The sequence below is a fragment of the Cimex lectularius genome, unplaced genomic scaffold (assembly GCF_000648675.2).
Source record: "Cimex lectularius strain Harlan isolate CLEC.00 unplaced genomic scaffold, Clec_2.1 scaffold160, whole genome shotgun sequence".
Taxonomy (NCBI): Eukaryota; Metazoa; Arthropoda; class Insecta; order Hemiptera; family Cimicidae; genus Cimex; species Cimex lectularius.
Genome location: NW_019392776.1, coordinates 1,297,073 through 1,324,279, shown reverse-complemented (window position 1 = coordinate 1,324,279; position 27,207 = coordinate 1,297,073). Strand labels below are relative to the sequence as shown.

Sequence of the window (27,207 nt, the reverse complement as noted above, 5' to 3'; positions counted from 1 at the left end):
TGTTTTTCTTATATCCAATTTTGTCCCAAAGAATCTTTTTCGTTTACTTAGAAAAAACAAAAAGCTTAAAAAAAATGCAATATTCAAAATATCCAACTTCTTGAAGAGTTCGAGAGTGACATCGTTTACTGATAGATTTCCTGCTCTCAAACTTTTTGTTTTTCTTATATCCAATTTTTTTCCAAAGAATCTTTTTCGTTTACTTAGAAAAAACAAAAAGCTTAAAAAAAAAAATTGCAATATTCAAAATATCCACCTTCTTGAAGAGTTCGAGAGTATCATAGTTTACTGATAGATTTTCCTGCTCTCAAACTTTTTGTTTTTCTTATATCCAATTTTTTTCCAAAGAATCTTTTTCGTTTACTTAGAAAAAACAAAAAGCTTAAAAAAAATTGCAATATTCAAAATATCCACCTTCTTGAAGAGTTCAAGAGTATCATAGTTTACTGATAGATTTTCCTGCTCTCAAACGTTTTGTTTTTCTAATATCCAATTTTTTTCCAAAGAATCTTTTTCGTTTACTTAGAAAAACAAAAAGCTTCAAAAAAAAAATGCAATATTCAAAATATCCACCTTCTTGAGAAGTTCGAGAGTGATATCGTTTACTGGTAGATTTTCCTGCTCTCAACTTTTTTTTTTTAATCCAATTTTGTCCCAAAGAATCTTTTTCATTTACTTGGAAAAAACAAAAAGCTTAAAAAAAAAAAAAATGAAGTGAAATAATCAAAATATATAGCTTCTTGACTAATTCAAGGACGACATCCTTTTCTGACATATTTTCCTTTACTCAAGCTTTTATTTTCTCTTATATCCAATTTTGTACGTTTAGTTTCCATTATTGTCATTATTTTTTTTTATAGAATTTTCCAAATCTTAATGTTTTTTAACCTATTGTAACTAAAATAACTAAATTTGAGCAATTAACAGATAACTTTACGTTATACCGTGAAAAATTAATTACGTGTGTTTACAGCTCGTTCATAGGAGCAACTTTTCTGTAAGTGCCGTAACTGTCAGTATTTACAGAACCAAGAAAATCGTACTTTAAATTTAGAGAACAATCTTGAAATTGTATCTGCTAAGTGATTTTCAATTTTGCATGCAACAACACAATAAAAAATTTAAAAAATGAATCTCATAGGTTTTTAATAGGTCTTTCCATTCATCCAATCAATTTACCAGTAGGAATCATATTTTACAAGATACGAGGTACGGTATGGAAAAAAGTTGTGAAATGTTCAAGTAACATGGAAATGAAATATCTCTAATACTGTTAAGAGACAAAATTTGAACAATGAAGTCCAATGTAGGACAATTTCGTTCAATTTGTCATGTACGGAATACCTCCTGAGCTATTGACGTCTGTTCACGGGACACCCGGTATAAAATCTAACTCGATATAAATTAGAACAATACTGCCCTTATTTTGTCTTTCAAAATATTAAAAGTTGAATAAATTTTTTTTACAAGACTTAGAATACGTTCTTTAACAAATGATTTATTAAGATATTATAAATGACCCTTATTTCCGATTATTGAAAAATAAAAATCAATTTTTCTAATGTGTTTTGTTGACAGTGATGAAGGGTAGAAAATTTTGATAATTTTTGTTGCTTACGATGCGCGATGTTTTGCCTTCTAAAAGTTTTATACTTTGAACATGTGAAAGACTGTTAGTGGGTTTTATAAACCAATTATTTATTATATTATTGTATTTTATTTAACTTAAGTGTTCAAAAAGTGCCAAAAAATGAGCTGATGTGTTGCACTTTACCTGGCTAAATTTGCTTATATTCTGATATCAAAGAATGGTTTGAGGCTTGAGTTCTATATTTTGAACATGTGAAAGACTGTTAGTAAACGTTATTGCAATTCCTTTAACTTTAGACTTCAAAAAATATGCTGGGGGTGTTTTGCATCCCAGCTGGGGAGGGAGGGTTAAATTTTTATCAAGATCCGGTCGGGGGTGGATCGGAAATGTAAATTGGAATTAAAAGTTGCGGGTGGTAAGTTTGAAATTGATGGCAAAGCCGGGAAGGCAATGTATTTCTATTTAGTAGAAAAGGGTGAGCGGTTAGCGAAGGTGGTCGATCCTCGCCGTTGGAGGGAGAAGCAGTGCCGAGCGGCGAGCGGCGAGGGCGAAGACGTGAGCGCTCAGGGAGGGGAAGCGAACGTCGGAGTGGGGGCGCGGGGCAGTTGTGGGCGTGGCCCGTCTCCGCCAATCCGCTCCTGCCTCCGGGGGATGACGGAGTGGGAGGCGAGACGGGAACCGAGTCCAGTAGTTGGCAAGTAGCCGACGGCTTGTGATGACTTTTAAGTTCATCCCGTCAAAGTGAGAGACAGTTTTTCCCCCCCAGAAAAATCGTTCATCCCTACGATAAATCGTCAGAAACAATTGTGAGACGGAGAGAGTCAAAGGGAAGCCGCCAACACGACGCCGATTCAAGAGCCAGTTTATGCAAGGGGAAGGAGCGCAGGGCTCCAAGCCACCGCACTTCTTCTCCACACCTGTCCGCTCTCCCTCGCCCATACCCATAACATAGGTAAAAACAATATTTCAACAGTTATAATAATAGGAGAGTATTGTACTGAACCCACGCCCCCCCGCGGACCCGGACCCACGGGATAAATCGCCTTCGTTACCAGTAAACAAACCGGACACTTCATGTCACACGAGTTACGACGATCCGTGTTACTTTTACCGCGGGATTTGTGCTTTACCGAAGGAATCACTTTCCGTTTTAACACACGTCCGTAGAACGACAGCCTTCTCGTTACCTCATCCCGATCAATTTTGGACCTTTGTCATTCTTAAATCCAGCCTTTTTTTTTCTCCTTCTATTTAATAAGAGAGAGTACATGTGATTATTATGCTTAGGCCATGTATCGATCAATCGCTTCTTTTGTAAATTTTTCTCTTTTCGAACGATTTTCTTAAAAACAAAAATTCCGAAGAAATATTACAATTTCTTTTTGGGTTAGCTGTAATATTTCTTGTATATGTGATTTACCGCGATCGCCCCGGATGCAACCCCTTTGTGTGTCGTCCGCCTGACGTTATCGCACGTTTCCACTGGGAGAGAAGTTTCGTTTGTTTTTTTTGTTTTTTTCTTTTGGTCGTTTTCTCCTGGAAAATTGGTTATAACGAAGACGGGAATTTCCTGCGCTACGATTCATCCTCAGAGAGAAAGAAAACGAGGGGAAAATCAACGTAAAAAGTGCAAAGGTTTGAACGACATTCGGATAACTTTTTACAGGTCAGAAACAAAATTTATTTTATTTATTTATATTATATTACTGTGTAGTGATAAATGAAGATAAAAACATCACATCAAAAGTGATAAATAAATCAAGTTAGACCGAGGAAAACATTAAATCTTTTCAACTTGATATATGTTAGTTTTTCTCATTTTTTTGTTGTTTAATTTTTGAATATTTTAAGCTATTAATTTACCATTCGAGATTTTCCTGTCAATTTGATCATATTTTTTAAATGCCTATAGTGGATAAACTTGAGTGAAACAGTCATGGTCCACATTTCAATATTTAAACGATCAAAAGCTTTTTTTTTGCTTTACATTAAGTCCTGATTTACCGAAGGTTATCAAATAGAGCCAGTTTTAACTCAAAATTTTGAAATAATTTTATTTTATATCTTGGTAATCTAATAGAATATTCAAAGTACTACAAAAATCAAAAGCCTGCATCTTTGATTTTGATTAATTAGTGGCCTTAGCGCCAAGTTTGGTGGACTTTATCAAGTTTTGTGAAGTATGAGTTTTAAGGTTCCCCCAACCCAAGGCAAACATCCTCAAGGTCTATTGAGTATTTTTAATTCTTATCTATGGAGAGAGGAATTTGATTTACAAGACTGTCTATAATTTCTCATGTTTGCCTTGATTACTGTCAAATTGAAATTTCAATAGTTTTTGTACATTTGAAAATTTTTTGCCGGTGTTTTATAAAGTGACAGTTAAATGTTATGACTGTGATTAGGAAGAATTAAAAGGTCTGTTTTTTTGTAAGTGTTGAATTTTTTTCGAAGGTCTATTGTCTGTTTTTAATTTTTGTCTGGAGAATTCGATTTGAATTTCCAAGAATTTCTCATGTTTGTCGTGGTTAAAATCAAATTTGAATAGTTTTTATACATTTGTAATTTTTTGCTATTTTATAAATTGACAGTTACATTTTATGGCTGTGTTTTGAAAGATTTTAAACTTAAAACTTAATTTTTTTTTTGCGTATGTTTTCAATTTTTATTCTTGTTTACTTCCCGTTTTTTATGAGATGTTGTAGAGCAATATTTTAGTGGCAGAAATTTTCCCTAAACGGGCAATCTATTTTCGAAATTGAACGAAGATTTAGTATTCACACAGTGTTTGTTTATCACATGGATAATTAATTTGGTCGGATCTTCCTGGTCTACCTGGTCTGTACAGACACACTGAAGATGACGAAATGCTCTTGATAAAGGTACGCTGGAGGCCAGGATGATCGACGAAATTTCAGGTTCATCCTCAGACGACAGTAAAAAATCTACTTTTTTCGAATATCTATTTTCTATTTTTAATTCTTGTCTGGAGAAGAGGAATTAGATTTGAGTTTCCAATAATTTGAATAGTTTTTGTACATTTGTAATTTTTTTGCTATTTTCTAAATTGACAGTTAAATTTTATGGCTGTGTTTTGGAACATTTCAGACTTTCTTTTTTGATGTTTTTTGTTGTTGTGTAAGTGTTGAATTTTTATTCTTGCCCATTTCCCGTTTTTTTAATGAGACGTTGTAGGGCATTATTTTAGAGGCAGAAACTTTTCCTTAAGGAGCAATGTATTAGAACGAGGATTCAGTATTCAGATTTTATTCGTTTATCATACCGAGTCTTGTAAATTTTCGTAATTTGGTCGGATCTTCCTGGTGGGATCAGGTCTACCTGGCCTGTACAGACACACTGAAGATGACGAAATGCTCTTGACAGACCGACCGACACTGTGAGGCCAGGATGATAGGTAACGACCTAAGTTCAGGTTCATCCTCAGACGGCAGTAAATAATCTACTTTTTTCGAAGGTCTATTGTCTATTTTTAATTCTTCTCCATGGAGAAGAGAAGTTGATTTGAGTTTCCAAAACTTTCTCATGTTTGCCGTGATTAAAGTCAAATTAGAATATTTTTTGTACATTGTAATTTTTTTTTTGCTATTTTAGGAATTAAGTTAAATTTTATGGCTGTGTTTTGGAAGTTTTTAAACTGTATTAAGCTTTTTTCGCGTAGTTGTTGAATTTTTATTTTTGTTCACTTCCCGTTTTATATGAGGCTATATTTTAGTGACACATACTTTTCGTTAAGGAGCAATACTTTTTCAAAATTGAAGAGAGATTGAGAATTCAAATTGTATTCTTTTATCATATTGAGTCTTGTATATTTTTGTAATTTGGTCGGATCTTCCCGGTCTACGTGGTCTGTACAGACACACTGAAGATGACGAAATGCGCTTGACAGACCGACACTGAGACCAGGATGAATCGGTCAAATTGCAGATTCATCCTCAAACCATAGAAAGAATTCTCACAATTTTAATTTATTTTTCAAAGAAAGGGTTGACAATTAGGCAGGTTTTTTGGAATGTTTGAAGCTTTCTGTGATAAAGGTGTTTTTGGAAAATTTCCTGTAATATGAAACTGAAGACGGATTTATCAATTAATTTTTTTTTAAGAAATAAAATCTCTTTCTCGGCCTTATTTTAATTTTCATGTCAATGTTGTCAATTTGGCTAATTGTTCAGTTGAGAATAGAAATTTGAATTTTGATTTAGAAAATTTGTCGCTCTTGGTCGAAATTTGCATTCTACATTGTGCTTGGGTCAAGTTGCATTTACACGTGGTACAAAATCAAGCTGATTTTTAACCCTTTTCTCGTCTTGTTCTTGGGCTTCATTATTATTTTTATCGAATTATTATTAGATTTATTTTCGAGGAGCTTAATTTAAAAGCGATTAATTAAAGGCGTCTGTGAAAATGTGTGCATCGATTTCTTTGGAATGGAACCGGGGACCGTGAAAAATTTAAGGAAAGAATAGGAAACGTCGAAACTTCCCGGTTCTTCGTACTTTCTAACCGTCTCTTTCCTCGGGGACGGTTGTTTTCAAAACCAAAAATATTCAACGTGTTAAAACCCCGAAAATGTTTTTATTTCAAAAGAAAAAATAAACGTTATTTTCGCAAAGGTACAACGTAACTGCGAAACCAGGCCGAGCGACTTCTTCTTCAGAAGTTTAATTAATCAAATGTAATTTAACTATTTAATATTAAAATCAGTCATTTTCATTGAATCGCTTGACAGCTCATACTCTGGATATAATAAACATTCTATAATTTAAAAAATGTCAAAGAGACTATTTTTTCTTGTATGTGGCGATATCCTTGAAAAAAAAGACATCCTGAGATGTCTTGGATAGAGTTACTTGGATTTTATACAGTGATTAATAATTAATTAAATTTTGGGTTTTGAAAATAAAGCGACGGTCGGTCCGAACTTGCGTACAAAAGTAGTTAGAATTTTCCATTGTAAAGTTTTTTTTCCAGTTTCAAAGAGTTACATTACTCGAATGAATAAATATTAGGTAGAATTTTTTTTGGCTTAGCCACGAAATTTTAATCTGGCAGGTTAACATACTGGGTTTACACTGCTTGTTGCAATGTTTATCGTTATGATCATCCTGACGAAATATCACGAGAAAAGAACCAAAAATTTAAAAAAAAATCTTCACGCGTTTCCCCATCTAATGTGATCCTCAAGAATCTTCTATTGTTCATGATTTCCAAATGAGTAGTCTGTTAATGTACTTTCAATACTTTTGCATGGGGAAACATCAAGAAAATATCCAGGTTCCCGAAGTTCCTTGGAATAAATATTTTTCTCTATTCCCAGTCACGGCCAACGTTACCGTCTCTGATCTAAATATTGTTGGGAGGCGTCGGCTTGTGATTTAGTACGTAATAAAAAAAAAAAATCCCAGGCCGCGGCCAGTGGGCATAAATTTCAATAATCAACGCCGGACCGTTTCCCTACGGCTGTGTCTTCGTCCCCGGTCAAAAGGGCAATTTGAATACCTTTCACATCTCTAATCCTATGTCTCTATCTAATCTCCGTCCTTAAAATTTGAGAAAAAAATGGAAGAGATATAAATTGGCAAAATTTACACTCCGCTTCTGCCTGGAAACTCATCGGGCTGACAAGGGGCAACCAGGTTGGTTGGTCACGGATTTTGACCAAATTTTTATGGTAATTCTATACCCCAAAATATCGGACACGTATCCGCCACTTCTTGCCAATAAACCCTGGTTTCGCAAAAAAAAAAAAAAAAGGAAGTTGAAATTTTTCATTTTTTAATACAGTAATAGTTTATCAATAACAAAAAAATCTAAAAATCGAATATATTTTAAGTAAACTAGGGTATAATTTTTTTCCTGAAACTAATATGAAATTTAGTTTTGCCACCTGTATACACCCCAAATATAATTTTTTGTCTGAATTTAAATTTATCGGATTTTTGACTCCCAAATTTTTCCGATTTTTGAGAAGTCGTTATCGGAATATCTGATCGAAACGGCTATAATTCAAAAATAGCTAATAGGATTTTAACGTGAAAAATACCATTTGAAAGAAGAGGGAAGTAGCTTTTTTAAGGACGTATGTACCACTAAAATATATAAAATATTTCTATAAAAAAAATACCTAAAATAGCACAGTCATTTGTCAAAATTTAACCTCGTTTTTTAATTGGAAATAATAGTTGGATTTTAATGTTTCATAGAGTTATAAAATGCTCTTGACAATTTTTTAAAACGAATTACCAACCATGAAAATCGGTCCACTAGATTTTGAGAAAAACGATGTTAGAATTTGCTCTAGGAATAGTCAGTCAGGCAGAAAAGTCGTCGAAATTATCAGTCAAAAAATTAATTTACACCGATTTGCACGAAAGTCGGTATCTAAGGGTTTTATAACGCTAGAATCACGACAATGAGGTCAAATCTAAGATTTGACCATTTTCTGACCAATTTTGCGTACAGAATCTTTGTTAAAATACGCAAAAAAGCAGTATTTTGTTGATTTTCTTTTTGATCATACCAAATTTGAATATTCTGAATGTATTCGGAGAGTTTTGTTTAGAACGAATTTTCGAATACATAGTTTTATGCTTATAAATAGTAGCCTAATTAGAGTTAAAAAATTAAATGTAATTTTAAAAATTTTTAGCCGATGGTTAGTTTTGATATGAAAATTTAAAGAGAAATATTATCAGCCTGCCAAAGACAAAGTGGGCCGAAATCTGGTCTTTTGTACAATATCTTGTAAACTCCCTGGCGTATGTAATTATACCGTTCGCACAAGGAGTTGTGAGAAATTTTTGAAAGTTTTTTAAATGTTTTTTAGCGGGTCTGGACGGCTTAGCGTTATAATCACTTAGTGAAGCATCAACGTCAATAGGTCAAGATTCTAAAATGTGGAGAAGTTGCCTCCTCGGTCAACCGACGATTAAAGGGAGGAATTTTTCGGCGGCGGGGGGGAGGAAATGTTTTTTAGATTTTCCAGTTAAATTTGAAAGTTAAGACTATTTTTGTGGGCCTGTGCTTTAACCCCCTTACAGTGTGCGTTCCGCGAGTCAGTGATCATGCAGTTATTTTCCAACGTTTCGGCTTCTCGTCATCTTCACTGATAACTTTTTAACCCGAATTAATAAAAACCTAAGATGGCGACGAGCCAAAACATGCCCGACAGGCAAACATTTTGATTTCGCTGCAATTAACCGCTCTGCGAGTCGATTGTCGTATAGTTCTGTCATTTTGGAATGTTTCGGCTTCTTTCCATCTTCAGTAATAACTTTTATGCTGAATTATTAAAAACTTAAGATGGCGACAAGCCGAAACACGTCCGTCAAACCAAAATTTTTCGACTTTGCTGCACTCTAACCCTTGAATTGCGCGTGCTGCGAGTCGGTAATCGTACAGTTCCATCCTTATAAAAAATAGATCAGAAGGAAGTGGCGGCATCGATGAGCCGGATGAGCAGAGAAGTTTTTACGAATCATGTGCAAAGAGCCGAAATAGAGAAGGATGAATCGAAGAAGGAGGATCATACGGGACTACATAGGTCTGGTTAACATACAGGCACTTTTATGTACCCGGCTCCGGCCTCAATTAAAGAGTGTCCTTGGCTCCATATACAAAGCGTGTAGCAGTGCCACCCATATCTGAGAGTTGTCCTAGATGGAGTATTCGATCTCTTGTTCAAATTTTTAGAGGAAGGATTGACATATTTTATACAGTACTGATGGATATCTCGTTTCGTGTTTCCTTTTGTGTATATACAAGTGTATCTATTGGCGTGAGTGTGTAATGTGAGACCGATGATGGATTTTTAACCCAATCGGCCTTCTTAGATTATTGATATAGAATGTGTAAAGGGTCGGTGGAACAGAAGTTCGTGCGCGTCGAAAGCACGGTCGATAGACCCTTGGAGAGTCTATACCGACTCAGAATCGGTCATTCGTGGTTGACACACGGACACTTACTTTTGGGCCGCGTATGAGTCCGTTATGTAGGAAAAGGTTGCTGGATATTTCTTACTCAATTGAAGGCTGAAGGATTCCTTAGCTCCATATAGAGAGCGTGAGGCAATTCATACCCGATATGAGAATTATCTAGAACAGTTAACTTTAGGCCAAAGCTCGCTATGTGTCCGCTAGAGAAGGTTGCTCAATGTGTCTCACTTAATTGAAACCTGCCGTTCCTTGGCTTTATATAGAGAGCGTGTAGGAATGCCACCCGATATTATAATTGTGCTTGATGACAGCGAATCTTTGGAGAGAAAATGAAAAACCCAGATTTAGTATTAATTCATTATGAAAAAAATACAAATTTACCAAATTCGACAGTGTTATATTTTATTTAATATACAGGGTGTCAACTAGTGTGGTTTCCTCAGGAATTGTTCATGAAGAGTAAAGCTTGTTCTGTGTTAATTAAGTGGTGCCATTCCTTGGCTCTTTATAGAAAGCGAGTAGGAATGCTATCCAATATGAGAATTGCTTTTGAACATGGTAATATTTTCGTCACCTGTTTTGATTTTGCTATTTTATTGTGTACTCGGTAGATATATCGCTTCTGTTTCTTTTTTGTGTGAGAACGAATGTATTTATTAGAGTGAATGTGTAAAGGGTGATGGAGGAATATCTAGTCCTCAGACCTGGCTGTGTTTAAAAAAAAATACATTTCTTCTAACTGTTGTCAGCTTGTCAAAACTTGTCTCGTTGTTTCGACTTGCCATCATCAGAGAGCTATAGGATTAAAGGTAGTTTGAATCAAACTGAAAATTTTATGTAGACGTCTATTTTAATTTCAATTCATTAATTCACTCTAGCTTAGTCGATTTACCGAATCTAGGACGGATCAATCCCAACATTTATAAATGGTAGTAATTTTAGTAATTGTGTTGTTGCAATCCTTGACCTATTGAATTCCGCCCTTTACGGGCCGGTTTAAACCCGGGTTGAATTTTTTTTTTTCAAATTGCACCCGAACATATTTTTAGACGGGATTGGAATATTTCAATACGGCCGGCCGGCTACGCCTCGTTAGCCCTGAGACCAAGTTTGCATCTCGGGGAAAATTCTGAACTTAGTTTACCACTTCCCGGCTCTGGCCCGACGAGATCGTATAAAATAGAATTAGTTCAAAAAGCTTCTGCTTTAAGATGCGGACCGTGAGCCGAGTGAGCACCACCACCACCTGGTTTGAAAGTGAGATCAAAGCTCCAAACTTCCATCCCAACTTCGACCGTGCCTTTCAAACAAATCGTGACCAAATCATTCATTTTTCCCCGCCCTTAAAGGTTAAATGAACAAATTCCTTTTTACCGTAGTTTACAAAGCAGCGGGGCTATAAAATAAAAAAAAAAGAAAGGTGAATCGTCTGTTTATTCTATCTATTAGAACTTGGCCACTATAATTGGATAAAACAATTAAATATTTTTTAATTTATCACCTCAATCTCAAAACTGTTTGTTTGAATATAGAGTTAAAATATTTCTTATTCACAGTTCATTCTTTTTAACTATCCGGATTTCAAAATTGAGTCTCTTGACATAATTGTAAGAGAAAGTAAGTAAGAGTCTCTCACAATACATGTCGAGAGACGTGCTTGCAACTCCTTCAACCTGATGATGAGCGTTAAAGCTTGAAATCCTGATAGTTTAAAACAACAAACTGTGAGGAAGTACTATCATTCAAAGTGATTAGAGTAGACAGTTCTATAATTGTCTTAATTGTAAGTCATGGCAAAAACTCCGGTGGGGACCGGTAAGGCCGTCCGGATACGTATTTGCCGTTTTAGCGGCTCTGAGTTCGAATCCCGGGACAGCCTTGGAATTTTATATCGGGAATAATTTGAGAAAAAGAAGCATTAGTAAAGAGATTAGTTAAGACGTTAAGCAAACATAAGTATAAAAGCCTTAGCAAAAACTCCAGTGCTGACGGGTTAGGTCGTCCGACTAGTATTTGCCACGCTAGCGGTTCCAGGTTCGAATTCCAGCACAGCCTTTGCAATTTTATATTGTAAAGTGGTTCTCGATCATCGTCGGCGACAGCGGGTTAATAAGACGTTAAGCTCTCTTGTATTACAGCAGTTACTTTTATTTTGTATTCGTAGTATTTGGTACTTTTTGTTACCTCGTAAGAACCGATAACAGAGGACTTCTTAGAGTTCCGAAAATATGTATCATTTTAAGTTAGTAGTAGGCGAGGTATACAACGCGAACTCCATTTTTTTCTTTGAAAAGCTTACTTAATTCTTTTTTGTAATCGATAAAGTTTATCGGTTGAAATTGAAAGACTTCAACGCCTGTCGAAAGGAATATGGGTTTCAAACTTAAAAATAAAATTATAATCTTCAATGTAATGGCTTGATTTAACCCTCCCCCTCGAATTTCGTTCAATTTTTTTGTAGAGTTCAGGTACCAAACTGCCAAATAAGGTTTTTCCGTAAATCATAAAATCATACAAAGTTTTCTCTTTGTGGTATGTGCGTATAAGGTTCTTCCTTGCACACCCAAAAATTTAATCCCGCGATATTCTCTATTTGCCCTTAATTCAACGACTATTAGCTAAATCTTAAAAGAATTTTTATTAATAAAAGAAGAGGTCCTCCCTGACTGGCTGACAAACCTGATTTTTTTGGCACCAATCTAAAATCTTGGAATTTTCCAACATAGCTCTTCACCCATTCATCTTGTATCGATTGTTATGTATGCCTAACATAAAACTTTTCATATCCAGTTTATAATTTAACCCTTTCTTTCCCAAAGTTGATTCAGAGCAATGACAACTTTAACAATATTTATAAGAAATCCCGTGAGTTTATGGGGGGCAGTGTTGTTTCTGTTCTGTTTTAACCCGTGTGTTGGAAACACTGATTTATTTGGCGCAAATCTAATCTCTCTGTGTCACTAAACTTAACGGGATTTCCCGCTAACGTGTTAACAAAATTACAATTAGCCTCGCTCTAAGACAATTTTGGTCTAAATATGAAAGACGAAGTTTTAACAAACATATCCTATATAGAAATAAAAAGGCAATCGATTTAGTTGTAGTTAGATTAGATCGAAACACAAGTATTTTCTAGCAAGCAGAGCACATAATCGAGAACACTGCCTTAAAAACCTCAAACTACTTATTTTCTTTCTTCTTCCTGAAGTGAGATGCCTCCAAAGAACCAGCGGTCTATTCTTCATCTTGCCACTTTAAGAAAAACAATGATTTTTGGTTTCTTTAAATTAACCGATAAGTTAGAGCGGTTAATAGCAAAGTTTAGATCATCAGGGAGTAATAAAGGGCGATAACAACAAAGGGCTAAGGACACAGCCCTGCCTAACTCCCCAGGGACTTATTAATTTTAACAGCTGGAAAAATATTCAAAATTGCTTTGTTCTCTCTTATGATTTACCTCTATTTTTAAGTTTTATTATATTTGTCTTGAAGTGCCATTCCAGTCATTTATTATTGTTTTTCTCTACAATGAAGTAGGATTGGTGGAAATAGATATTTATTATACAGTCTCTAAGGCGTACGTTTCAAGAAATTTTTCTGTTTAATCGGGGGCGAATGATTTCCGAATTTTTAAGGGTTTTTAAAATTCCACACAGCTGATAGCACATAAATAGAAGGCCTCGTTTTGGGGAAATTTGTACACCGGGAGGATTAAGATCGTTATCCTTGTTTACGCGACCCCATTGGAATTCGGATTTCGTATTATTTGCAAGTATTGTATAACGGCTGTCAGTCAACAAAAGCCACTTTATAAGAAAAATGCACCGATTGGGCTTAATTCTTTTTTTCTCTGGGGTCATTGGTGGCTAGCTACCCTTAGCGTTCATCTTAGCTAATTTTTTTAGACATAGTTGTAGCGTTTCCGGGCTAATGCTTACCCACACAGGACATATTCCGATGTATCTTCTGTTTCTTGGCTGATTCGTCAGGTTTCTGTATAAATTTTTCTCATTAATTTTCCAGTGGCCAGTATAAAGGCCTTTTCCTATTTTTCCCCACAGAGAGACGTGGATTTTTGGTTTCCTGGTTGAAATGTTGAGAAAGCTCATTGATTATTTTGCATCTGTTTAATTCATACAGTGTGTTGTCATTTCTTTCTCATTTGTTCAGGTTCGAAGTATCTGAGCCCTCCTGGTTTTGATATTTGTTATCTGTTCCATTCGATCCCTTCGTTTTCCTGATCTCAACTTGGAAAATTGATCCTGTCGAGTCTAGGCTTAAATCACCAATAGTAAACAAGAGAGACTGAAATCAGCGTAATTTTTCTGACAAACATTTATCCTCTACTTTTAAAACCCCTAAATTTTTTTCCTATATTTCCCCGCCAAATTGACACTTTTTAGCTTCAAAGTTCAAAATAACCTTTTTTAATTCAAATTGGAGGATCATATGAAAATTAATTACAATTAAAATTAAAAACTACCGAAAACAAAATATAAAAATAAAGGATGCTTCTTTTTTTGTGAGGATTTTTCAAAAATATAAAATGGGTTTTTACGTAAAATTTCACATGAAAATTAATTGCAATTAAAATTTATAATGATGTAAAATTAAATATAGCAAAACGATTATTTTTTTATAAAAAGAAAATAATAAAGGGGATTATTACATAAAATACCAGATGAAAATTAATTATGATTGAAATTTAAAATTATATAAAATTAAATTTTATGGTAAAATTAAATATAGCATAAAAATTATTTCTCCTTTCAATAAAAACAAAAAAATGGATTTTTATATAAAATACCATGAAAATTAATTAAAATTTATAATGATATATAATTAAATATAGCAATATGATTCTTTTTTTGTAAAAAGAAAATAATAAAATAGATTGTTATATGAAATATCACAGGAAAATTAATTAAAATTAAANATGGTAAAATTAAATATAACAAAAATTCTTTCTCCTTTCAATAAAAAAAATAAATAAAAATAAAATGGATTCTTATATAAAAAACTGAAAATTAATTAAGATTTATAATGATATATAATTAAATATAGCAATATGATTCATTTTTTTGGTAAAAAGAAAATAATAAAATAGATTGTTATATAAAATACCATACGAAAATTAATAAAAAATTATATAAAATTAAATATAAATATTAAGGAGATTCTTATTTAAAATAACACGTAAATTTATTAAAATAAAATTAAATACAACTATAAAGGCCTTCTTTTTTTGAATATTAAAAAATGGATTCTTATCTAAAATACCATATGAAAATTGATTAAAATTAAAATTATATAAAATTAAGTATAACGATAAGGGATCCTTCTCTCAATTTGAGAATTTTTCGAAAATTGAAAATTAGCGCTTAGCTAAAATAGGCACCATATAAAAAATTAATTATACTAAAAATTAGAAATTATATAACAATTAAATTTAACAACAAATGTTTCTTCTGTTAGATCAAGTTTTCCATAAATATAAAAATTTGGTCTATAAAATAAATATTTTATATTTAAAGAAAATTCGAATTAATAAAAGAATCCTTTATTATTATATTTGATTTTATATAATTTTTTAACTTAGTAATTAATTTTCATATGAGCTTCAAGAGACCAAATTTTTTTAAAATTATTAAGCAGATATACAAGAATTTTATTTTACATGCTTATATTTCATACAATAGTTTAGTTAATCCTGTAAATAAGGCTTAATTTGAAATTAAAAAAGGTTAATTTGAATTTTAAAAAAAGTTTCTTTTGTACATAAAAATAGGCTAATTTGAAGTTAAAAAGGGTCAATTTGACGAAAAAAACGTATAAAATAATTAGAGGTTGAATCCAAAGGGAAATATATATTTTCCTATGCCTCAGGATAGAAGCTTAGGGTTAAGGAAGGACAGAGGAATAATTTTTACTAAATTTTAAAATTCAAAATCAAATTATGCTTTTCTTTTGTTAGTAAAATATGACAGAACGTCAATGTAATTGGTGACATTCCTTCTTCGGGGAAAAGCTCAAGATGGCAAATGGCCTTGAGACGTAAACAGCGAGCACACGCGGACCTGGATGATCGGAAACGACCAAAGTGCCAAATCGAGTCTATTATTTGGCTGTTGTAAAAATTGGTATTATGATCAAAGAAGCTTATTTTTCTATGATAACAGTTACAAGAGGCAGTCGTTTTTATTTGGAACCTGGTTGAATTCTAATCCGTGATATTTGTATATGAATTTCCTTTCGTAAAAAATTCCTATCGAAATTAGTTTTTTCCCACCCCCGTTCGTCTTTGTTAAGGAAATGTCAGGGCAGTGACGGCTCGCGTTAAAAACGAAAACCGAGCCGAGGGGAAGTAGGCGGAGTGAGCGAGGGAGGCGAGTTGTCGTGTTTTCGTGATGTGCACGTCTGTTTTCCTCACACATCCGCCGGGACGTCAAAAAATCTGTCGGGAGACACGGCTTATCATGCATAGCCTTAATCTGAATCACAATTTTTTTTCACGGCGCCTATAAATATTCAAAAATTGGCGAAACGCAGGGGAAAAGGAAAAGCGAAAATTGTTTTCTGGCCTTTTCATTTTTTTGTTTTGTTTTACGGCCATATATGGAGATGGCGATGGAATTGCGCGCCGACGCAATTTCCTTTGGTCTTTCAATTTCTGACTGGTTCGCTGACGTTGTTTTTATAAAAACAGCCATTTCCCTCAGCCTTTTGGATGTTGAAAAATTTTCAAATTTGGCGATTAACTAAAAGTTTCCGATGAATAAAAGGATTTCGCATGTCGAATCAAAATGTTTTGAAAAAATCTATAATTTGGCCGTTCTGATTATTTTTCTCCGCCTATCCTTGCTGGTTTGAATATACTAACGTAGGTACCGCAGAGGAGAAACTCGAAAAGGTTTTTATTATTATACTGGAAGCGCAAATAGTTTTCATTTTAAATTTGTTTACTACATTAATTTCATTTTTTTAAATTTTCTATGCGAGTGAATTTCCCCCGGCCATTACTGATGGTTTTGTAACCAATCGTATATAGAAACTGTATTGGTCTGTCCGACGCATTTCGGCTCTCCATCTTCAGTGTTGGATCTGGGTCTGATTTGGCCTCGGATAGGTTTATACGTATAGAATGAGAAAATACCATACTGACTCAACAATGGGTGATTCCACGTGGATCACGACACTGCGATCGATTCCGGGCGAGTAGAAGCTGAAATCGCAATAAAAGGAGTTGTCATTGACCTTACATTGAACCGCGCGCAACCTATTTACACTGTGAGTGTAGTCAAGCGATATCCCGCGAGTAGAAGCTGAAATCGCAAAAACGAAGCCGACATTGACCTTACATTCATCAGTGTGCGATCTATTTTCACTGCGAGTGTAGCCAAGCGATATCGCGCGAGTAGGCTGAAATCGCAAAAACGAAGCCGACATTGACCTTACATTGATCAGTGTGCGACCTATTTACACTGCGAGTGTAGCCAAGCGATATCGCGCGAGTAGAAGCTGAAATCGCAATAAAAGGAGTTGTCATTGACCTTACATTGAACCGCGCGCAACCTATTTACACTGTGAGTGTAGTCAAGCGATATCCCGCGAGTAGGCTGAAATCGCAAAAACGAGCCGTTGTTGACTTTACATTCATCAGTGTGCGACCTATTTCGAGCGTTATCGCGCGAGTAGGCTGAAATCGCAAAAACGAGCCGTTGTTGACTTTACATTCATCAGTGTGCGACCTATTTCGAGCGTTATCGCGCGAGTAGAAGCTGAAATAACAAAAGAAAGGAGCCGTCATTGACTTGGCATGGATCAAGTAGTGATGACTATCTTGGCCAACCTCACTTCAATCCTTCTTTTATGAGCAATACTGTTCTTTTATTATCATTGCTTAACACTTTGCCAGTTTGTGAATGAGCAATGAGGAGTCTGGCACTTTTTCTTTTCTTCTGAGTTCTCTACCTGCCCTTCAGCCACCTTTCCTGTGTGGGCTCACTTGGTCAAGATGCTTTAATCCCATTTAGAAAAATAAAAAAGTGGGAGTGAAGTGACACAATGTAGATATCACTATTTTGATAGACTGGAACTTTTATCTTTTCTTTTGAGTCCTATCAGGTTATGGACTAGAAAAAGGACGTACTTGGCCACAGCGGAGATATCATTACATCGATAGGCTAATTTTTTTGAGGGGGTCTGGAACTTTGCCCATTTTAGGCTTTTGTTGGGATATCATACTATTTTGTTCGTTTCACCATCTTGGACGTCGTCTTGGGTTTTTTTGAGGAGTACGAGCGATGCGTGTCGTAGATTTTCTCTTTTAAGATCGTTTGGGCATTTGCTGAGGAGCTGATAGGCCCCTTGGGCGTTGTTAACACCAGACCTACGTACTTCTCTACCAAATTTCATGGTTCTAACTATACAGGAAGTGCCTTATACGACAATTTTTATGATAAGACCACACCCTCCCATCTGAAGTGGCACTAATTTTGAGAAAATTCCAATTCTCAGATTCTTACCTTTACTTATAAGACCTACATTTGTACGAAATACATTTCTACTTATGCAGGAAGTGCTTTATTATTTTGATGATAAGGCTGCACCCTCCCCACTAAAATGGCACTAATTTTGGGAAAATAGCAATTTTCGGATTTTTACCGTTTTTACAGTATAAGAACTACCTTTTTACCAAATTTCATGTTTCTAACTACACGAAGTGCCTTATAATTTTGATGGTGAGACTACACCCCTCTAAAGCGGCACTAATTTTGAGAAAATTGCAATTCAGATTTTGTCTTGTACTTACTATATAAAATTTACCTTTTTACCAAATTTCACGTTTCGCTATTCGGGATGTACCTTACAATTTTGATGATTAGTGAGTCAGCCAGTAACAAAAATGCAAATTTTGAAATTATCCCCTCTCGAAAAGATTTAATATTAAGTACTCAAATGTTTACAATATCCTAAGCCACCTCAGGGTAATGAAGTTAAATAGAATGAGGTATTTCTTTGTTTATTTATTATTGAGTGGAGAGGTACATGCACGGATGATTTGGGAACAATTTACAAACCAATTTTGCGAACACTGTAATGAAGTTACTGCACTGTCCATCATTCGAGATCGGATTAAAAACGAAGGAATGACAATGTCACTATTTAGCCTTCCTGAAAAGGTTGAAGAATCGAAAATCTTGAAAGAAATTGTGGTCGACGAAGATCTACAGTGTTATGATCATAAATTCATTTATGGACAAATGTGTGAAAAAAAATGAATGCAGAACGGTCAAAAGTTTTCGATACCATTAAACTGGAGAAATCAGTAGCTCTCAAAACATGATCTTTATTGACGGACCTGGAGGTATGACATTTTTATACAAATCCCTGGTACATTTCTGCAGACATTTGAGGAAAGTGGTTGCAACCATTGCTTGGACAGGAATAGCGGCAGTTCTCCAATATGGACAGACAGGACATAAAACATTCATGTTACCTAATCTTTTTATGTAAGGTTTTGGTCGAAATGAAAAAGTTACTGTCACGAGCGAACCCCACGACCTTCGGCTAAATACGACGCTCCTCTACCACTTGAGCTATCACCATAGTTCGTCACGTGGGTTCGAATCCCGAATGGATTCATGTCACCGTTAAATTTAGTTGAAGAGCCCGTCACACTGAACTGTTCATGTAAAATGAAACAGACACTCCAAAAAACAGACTTCAGGGATGAATCGTCCATAATTCCCCAAACTGTATTAGCCACTATCGATAAGACATTTAGTGATGTTTTAATGACGATCATGCATTTCCTGGGAAAATTTTTATATCGGGTGGTCACTTTTGACAGATTTTACCAATCGTATAAAAAGGGAGGCAGGAGACAAATCTATGAAGCATGCTTAACAAATAGTTTATTATGGAATAGCTTTTAGCAATTCAAATTGTCCAAGACTATGCGTGCGGATGGAGATTGCATTGAATTCTCAGATTGGTTATTAGATATCGGTATCCCAATGAATATTTACAATCAATGACACCTTCGGATTGCCTCCTTCAGAACTGCAGTTAATATCAGGATGTATAAGTTATGCTATTGAGCAATTGATGCATAAGAGACGGTTTGTGTAACTGGACCCGTTTGAGAGTGATAAAAACTGATAAGACGATACTACACAGAAAAATATTAACTGGCAATAAAACGGGAGATATTGTACACATCCCCTGGAAATACCAAAATGCCCAATGCTTTGAAACGGTTACAATTTCAGTCCGTCTAGCATTTGCTATGACCATAAATAAGCTACAAGGGCCAGGTTTTGAGAAAGTAGGTTTGATTATAAATTCAATTAACACAATATTTACACATTGACAATTATATGTAGCCCTGTCGAAGCGGACGACAAAGATGGGCACAAAATAGAATGCAAATTAAAAGAAAAATGTGTAGAAAAAATATTGTTTTCGACGAAACGTTGGATTAGTGTACAATTTATTTTTTCTAACGAGCCTGCCGAAAATCGATAGGCGCTGAAGTTTTTGAGCTTATTTATTTTGAGTTGCTTTTTTGACTTATTCAAAAAACATGATAATAACCCGAAGAGAGCAGGGGGCGGGGCCCCCTAGTTTTTTTAGGAATAAAATTAGTTTCTTACATATTGCTCTGCATATCGAGGACGAGGATTTACCTAACAGGTACGGATAGCCTCAAGCGAATTTATGATCTGGCTCAGTCCTAAAGCCGGAACACACCCGATGCAACGCCATGCGACGCTACCTGATGCTACCCGACGCACGCAAATCCAAAGTCCAATTTTCCCATCTGCCCGATGCTATGGAACGCTACGCTCTTCGATCCCCACTGTCCAGATTTCCGTCGGGTCGCATCGAATACANAAATTAAAAAAAAAAAAAAAAAAAAAAGATTTTAATGGTTTGGTAGAAAATTCATCAAAACACCGGAATACCATTTTTTGATATAATGAATTTAACTAACAATTTATTACACGCTTTTACTCATAAAATTTAACTAACAATTTATTTCATGCTTTTGCTCATAAAATTACATTTTCGTCGAGTAGCTTCAGAACAGGGCACTCATATTTTTTTGTAGTTTACTTCAAACTATAATTTTGTCGTTATATTAACATTCCTATTTTAATGTAAGTCAAATTAAACGAGATCAAAAATTCATACGATTATATAAAAAATATTTAATTATGATGGTTTGGAAGAAAATTTATCAAAACACCGGAATAACTTTCTTTAAAACAATTAAGTTTAACAAACAATTTATTACATGGTGTGCTCATAAAATTTAACTATTTATTGCAAGGTTTTGCTCAAAATAGTGCATTAAGAACAAGAGAGGCGTTGCGATTGCGATAGCGATTATTGTGATACAAGCTGTGTGACTGTACGTGACGTGCGCTTGACTTCGCATAGATGTGCACACCCTACCAAAACCGTAGACGTTGCATCGGGCAAGTGGGTTCCCGGCTTAAGGTGTTGATCCAGCTAGTATGGTCTTGAAATCGATCCATTCGGCAATTGGAAATTTTTCGGGCTTCGGGCTTCCAACGGGCGTGGTTGACTTTGTATCGGTTGAGATGAGCGATGACCCAGCCTCCCCCGCGTCTGACGGACCAAGCCAACTACCAGTACAATTTTTATACAGCGTGGGTTACGAAACCGTCGGTAGGGGAAATTCACTCGAATAGAAAATATTATGTACATTTAAAAAATTAATTGTCCATGATTTATTTACGTGTATTAGAATTGTAGTGACAAAACGTCACCTTTGATTTGTTAGGTTTTTTCTTTTAGTACGACCGCGATAATTATATTAATTTAAGCCACTTTGACATAATTTGTTATTGGACGGTGGCAATTTATGTAGAAAAAAAGATCTCTACTTACATATATTAACATGTTAAACCCGTCTTATTTTCATAAGATAATGAATTTCGTACAAAAACAATAATCTCGTGTCTTGTTGATTAACTGTATATTGATTTTTGCTCTCGCACAATGGCCCAGGTCGATTCATCATTTCAAGTGTGACACTCTGAGAAAAGGATCGCCCTAACGTATTCTGACTACATTCTATGACTGTATTCAAATATTTAAAATAATGGAAATAATTAGTTGATTAATAAATCTTTCATCATTTTGCCACTTTTTTTCAAATAATTGCATTTCAATTAGGTATTTTCTTATTTACGAAATCTGAATCTATTATACAAGACCAGTTGAATTTGAAATGCATACGACGAAAACGGCGTGACAACCCATACAAACTTGTTATTTATTTCAAGTCGGCTTTCATTTTGCTTTGGCCTTTTCAACAAAATGCCCACTTTAAATAATCTCTTTGCAACTAAATATGGCAAATATTGCATTTTTTTCTCTTCAAATTTAGTCTTGTTTAACGATATACTACTTATTATGTTTGTATTTTTCAATGAATGATACAAATCAGAATATTGTTCGCAAAATATCAGAAAATAATTTTTTTTAAATCCAACAATTTTGACTGTTCAGCCGAGTTTTGTGTTGAAAACCACCAAAACACAAAACTAAAAAGGGCTTCGAACATGTGCACTTCCGGTATATTTGCGTTTTTTGGACATAAAATAATTGGGCTCTTACAAGACCACATGAAATGTAATTTCAATTAAAATTGTTATAAAATTAAATATGAATATAAATTGTTCTTCTTTTTTGAGAATTAAAAAAATGTAATTAGTTCTCCTTTTTAATTTCAAATTAATCCTTTCTTTAAAGCATTAAAACAACTTAGGAGATGGTAGCACTTAAAGTTCCTGTAAATTTTTGGTTTTTTAAATATAAAATAATTAGGCTCTTGAGAAGACCATATGAAAATCAATTAAAATTAAAAATAAAAATGGTAAAAAAATATAAAAATAAAGGATACTTCTTTTAATTTGAATTTGTTTTAAGAATATAAAATGGATAAAATCGGTTTTCATCAAGATTACCACATGAAAACTAAATACAATTAAAATTAAAAGTAATTTTGCTATTTAATGTATATAAATTAAACATAAAAATAACTGATTCTTATTTTAATTCCAAAATTTTTTAAAAATAATTGATCTACAAAATGATTATTTTATATTAAAAAATCTAAAATGAATTGAAGTATCATTGCTTTTTATATTTTATATTTACTGTAATGTAACGTTCAATTTAAATTGTAATTTATTTTCATGCATTATTTCATATATTTTTAAATTTTTTTAATTAAACGAAGAATCTTTTGTTTTTATATAATTTTTAATTTTCTATGTATTGTAAACAAAAATCGCAATTATACTTGGATTTTACTTTTCAAGCTGATATTTCATACCATCTCCTCAGTTTTTAGTGCTTTAAAGAAAATGTTAATTTGAAATTAAAAAAGGGTTAAATTGAAACAAAAAACGTTAATTGAAACGTGAAATGGGTTAATTTGAAGTTAAAAAGGCATAATTTGAAATGAAAACGTCAGTCTGAAGTTGAAAAGCTTTAATTTGACGGAATACAGCTGTGTACACAAAAACGTCGTATAATCGGTGATCCCGTCAGTCGCATCTCCTCGTGTAAGTTAAAAATTTATCCCTTCTATTAAATTAAGCAAAGGGGCGTCGGTGGCCGCAACGGTTTAGGCATTGACACGGCGCTTATCACTGTAAGGTAAAGGTCCCGGGTTCGAATCCAGCGGCCCTGCATTCGAAACCGACATACTCGCAAATGGGCTTTTTTTCAAAAACACCGGCACCCTGAGGGTTGTTATGACCTCTGCTGTTGCGAACCTTCGTAAAAAAAAGCAAGCATAATAGCTTATGTTATTAATATATATGTATGCTTTCATCCTCTTAAGTCTTGTCTAGGATATAAGCGGAATAAAACGAAAAATTACAAGATTCTTAGAAAATCACACTCCTGCTACACCCACCATGTAGTCCAGATGGCTTCTGTTGATTAGAACCAACACCTAAAACGGAAAAATGTGTATATATTCAGTGTAGATTGGCTATCAACAAATGATCTTGATCAGCTTCTTGACCAAATAAAGAAATCTAGGAGTTAAACAAAGACCAAAACTATCATATCAAAGCTTCTTTAGGTGTTTTTTTTAAACAGAATAAAACGGAAATTTTCAAAAATAAATGTTAAACTTACGATGAAAGAAGTGACCCTTCGGAAAGTACCAGTATATGAGTTCGTAAAATTCACTTCTGAAGCCTAGGAAACTTTTCAAGTCAGAATTAGATTCACCTCATAAATATTCTGCGCGCGCGCGCGTGTGTGTGTATATGTGTGTGTGTATGTATGCCAAGGTTTCTTTTCTGTTGTGATGGAAAATTCTGCCATCGATTTGCAAGATTTCCCTCTTTGTACACGAAAAGGATTGTGGCTCCCCGCCTCGGAGAATTAATAGCGGGAGCATTCGTCCTCCAGTGTAATCCAATTTATTCAATCTCCAATGATTCGGCTTAATCCGAATTATCAACCTGCCGGTGAGCTGGGCTAATGAATGAATAAAACTTCAAAAACGGGTTTCGCCTGGGATGGAACGGCCGAGGACGAAGACGGCACAAGTTATTCAACGATTCTTACAAATAACAAAGCTAATTTGTTAATTTATTGCCTTGTAATTGGCTGGAGATCTCCTGTCCCTTCTTTGTACTTTGCCTACTTTGATTATTAGATATTACCCCAACGTCTAATTTGACGAAAATGCCTTTCTTTAGTAGATTGTCAACTGTTAAAACGATACAATTTTGTGCTGTTAAGACGATTGAAAAAACAGCTTGTTGATCTGTAAGGGCTCGTTGCACAAACTTGGTTTAAACTCAGTTTAATACTGAACCGAGTTCAAGTTGAAAATTGCCGTACCCGGTCATCTTTGGAAAAATAAACTCTAGTGTACAAATTAGTAAATAGTCTAACAAATTGCCCAATACTTTTAGAATATAGTAAATTGTCTTGAACATCAAAAAAATACTAGGTAAAATACACATTTTATACGCCTATCGAAAAAACCAACTATACAAAAACTTCAGGTTATACAAAGAGCTTGTACTAAATACTATACGGCCCGTTGCACCAACTTGATTTAAACTCAGTTCAGTGCTGAACCGAGTTCATCACAAAGTGTTCTTTTTCAATGTAACTTGAACCGAATTTGAAATTATGAAAAAACGTAGTCAGTCATATAAAATTGTCGAAAAATAGAGGATATAAACTACTGCACTAATTGGTAAATAATCTAATAAATTGTCTCAGACTTTTAGAATATGATAAAATTGTATATACCTCGAAAAAATACTAGGTCGAAATAATATTTATAACGCTTATGGAAAAAACCAACTATACAAAAAAATCCGTTGTACCGATTTGGTTTAAACTCAGTCCAGTATTGGACCGAGTTCAACTCAAAAATTGCCCCTTTTCAATGGATCTTAAGTTCAGATTATGAAGCTGGCTCAATTTTGAACGCCGTCGAGCAATTTGAATTCGTTTGTTCACACGTTTAGATAAAAATTGATCAGCTTTGCATGTAAATCATTGATTGACTCATTATATTTACAAAAATAGTCATTCCTTAGTTCCTTACAGAGAGCGGGTAGAATTAGAAAAAGGGTTCAAAGCTTACACACACAGATTTAGCCTAATCCATTGGTGATCATTGAAATAATGGCATAATTCCTTGGCTCCTTATAGATAGCGTATTCGCTTACTATGCTACTTATGACTGCCACCCGTATGAGAATTGGACCTGGTAGTAGGAAGTCCATGGTCGGGGCGTCCAACTCACATTTACGACAGGGTTCGAATCGAGTGAATGTATTTATTACCGTAAATTTATGAACACTAAGTGGAGCTATTTCTGTTTCTTTTACGGTAGAATTCAACATCTGTCGACGTGGGTTAAACTAAGTTCGGAGGAAGCGACGTTCATTTCATAAGATGGCCTGGTATGTCGATAAAGATTGAACTTATGATAATTAGCAAAAGTTGAAAGCGATTAGAATATTTTTTTTCTCACGCTTCAATAAAAATTGATCAATTTTTGACATGCAAATGCAACCGCTTTTGTTTTTCCGACGAGCAACAAGTCCGACAATTTCTATTTCCTTTATGATAGAAGTCAATGCTTTTTCTCTCGCATATTTATTTATACTCATTAAGTCGCGTCATCATTAGCCTGCGAGGTTCAGTAGAACGGTTCTTTCTTTGAACCGGGTTCAAATTTTGAACGAGGTTCCAGTGAATCCAGTTTAAACCACATTGGAGTAACGGGGCGAAAGTACTCTGGATCGCAAACTTTGAACAAATTGTACTTAAACACACTTGTCCCAAAATAAGTTATTTCTGCAGCGAGATATCTTACAAAAGTAAGTCATCGTTGTACAAATTGACTTGTCCAACGGTTACAAATCAATAAATCCGTGCACGAATTAATCGAGATTACACCAACTAGGATTGGGGCCGATAAATCACACAACTGGTGACCCCTGGAGGTCGAGGAAAGGCTGACACATTTCTTATTATTGCACTGTAACTTACGAACCTGAGACTTTTTTATATTTTAATTAATGGCGATCAAGTTATATATGGGTTATATTCCGCTTTAACCTTTTCTTACCAAAGTTGCTTCACATAAATGCCAACTTTAGCAACTTTGTTTAAGGTTAGCAGGAACTCGCGTGAGTTTAGGGCGAGCATTGTCGTTCCTTCTTTATTTCTGCACGTGTATTGGCTACACTGATTTATTTGGCGCTAATTTGAAGTATCACTAAACTTACGGAACTACCCCCTAACTTTATCATAAAATTACTAAATTTCGTCTTGCTCTAAGACAACAGTAGGCCATAAAGAGTGCCCTATGTGGGATGGCTGGTCCGACGACGCAAACCCCCTGGGCACCCCTCCTTCATTATATAAAAGTAGGGTTGCGCAGCACCCGCACCTATATCCAATTGTTTATTATGGTCAAAATTCAGTTCAGTAATATTTCATCGTAAGAATTGTCTGTATTCGAGGCCCTCAAGAACCTCCGACAAGGTGGCCGAATCAAGTTTTACCCAAGACCACATGCTTCTCAGTTTATAAATTCCTTACAGGGACACAAGAGGAGGTGATTTCTCTATCCATTAGATACACAGGGATGAGCCTACAGTGTCTTATTCTAAATCAGGTCTATTGTGCAACTTTCAGCTTATTTCTCTGATCTTGATGATATTTACGTTTCTTCATTACTTCAACCGACAACATTATATGTATTTTTACCTGAAATGTCCTTGTTCTAAATTCTATTGCTTACTTTTAACTCACTCAGCTACTCTTTAACTCTATATCTTAATTTTTATCTGACAATATTCTTCTGCCTGTTGACAGCCTGTCTGTCTGCCTTATTGTCTGCCTATCTTTTTTATGCTTATCTTTTATGTCTGATATTGTCTTTTCTATTCTAGTCCTCTATCACTCTATCACTCAGTCATAGGTCACTTTAGCTTTGTCTGTCTTGTAAGTTCCTTTATCTCTCTATGCCACTATTTTGTCCTACTTTCTCCCTCACTTTCTAATCAATCTATTTATTAGTATATATACAGATATATTTATATATATATCTATATATATCTATCACAT

The 27,207-nt window shown here is 34.5% G+C and overlaps 1 protein-coding gene across 6 annotated transcripts in view; it reads left to right on the top strand.

Moving 5' to 3' along the window:
• Positions 1-27,207, top strand: part of LOC106673128 (LIM/homeobox protein Lhx5) — a 301,938-nt gene that overhangs the window by 4,730 nt on the left and 270,001 nt on the right. The window contains exon 1 of one of the 6 annotated variants that reach the window (XM_024227617.1): positions 2,268-2,543. The exons of 4 other annotated variants lie outside the window; for them this stretch is intronic. The gene's annotated coding sequence lies outside the window, so the exon portion shown is untranslated. One more of the 6 variants, XM_024227618.1, reaches the window with a different exon arrangement.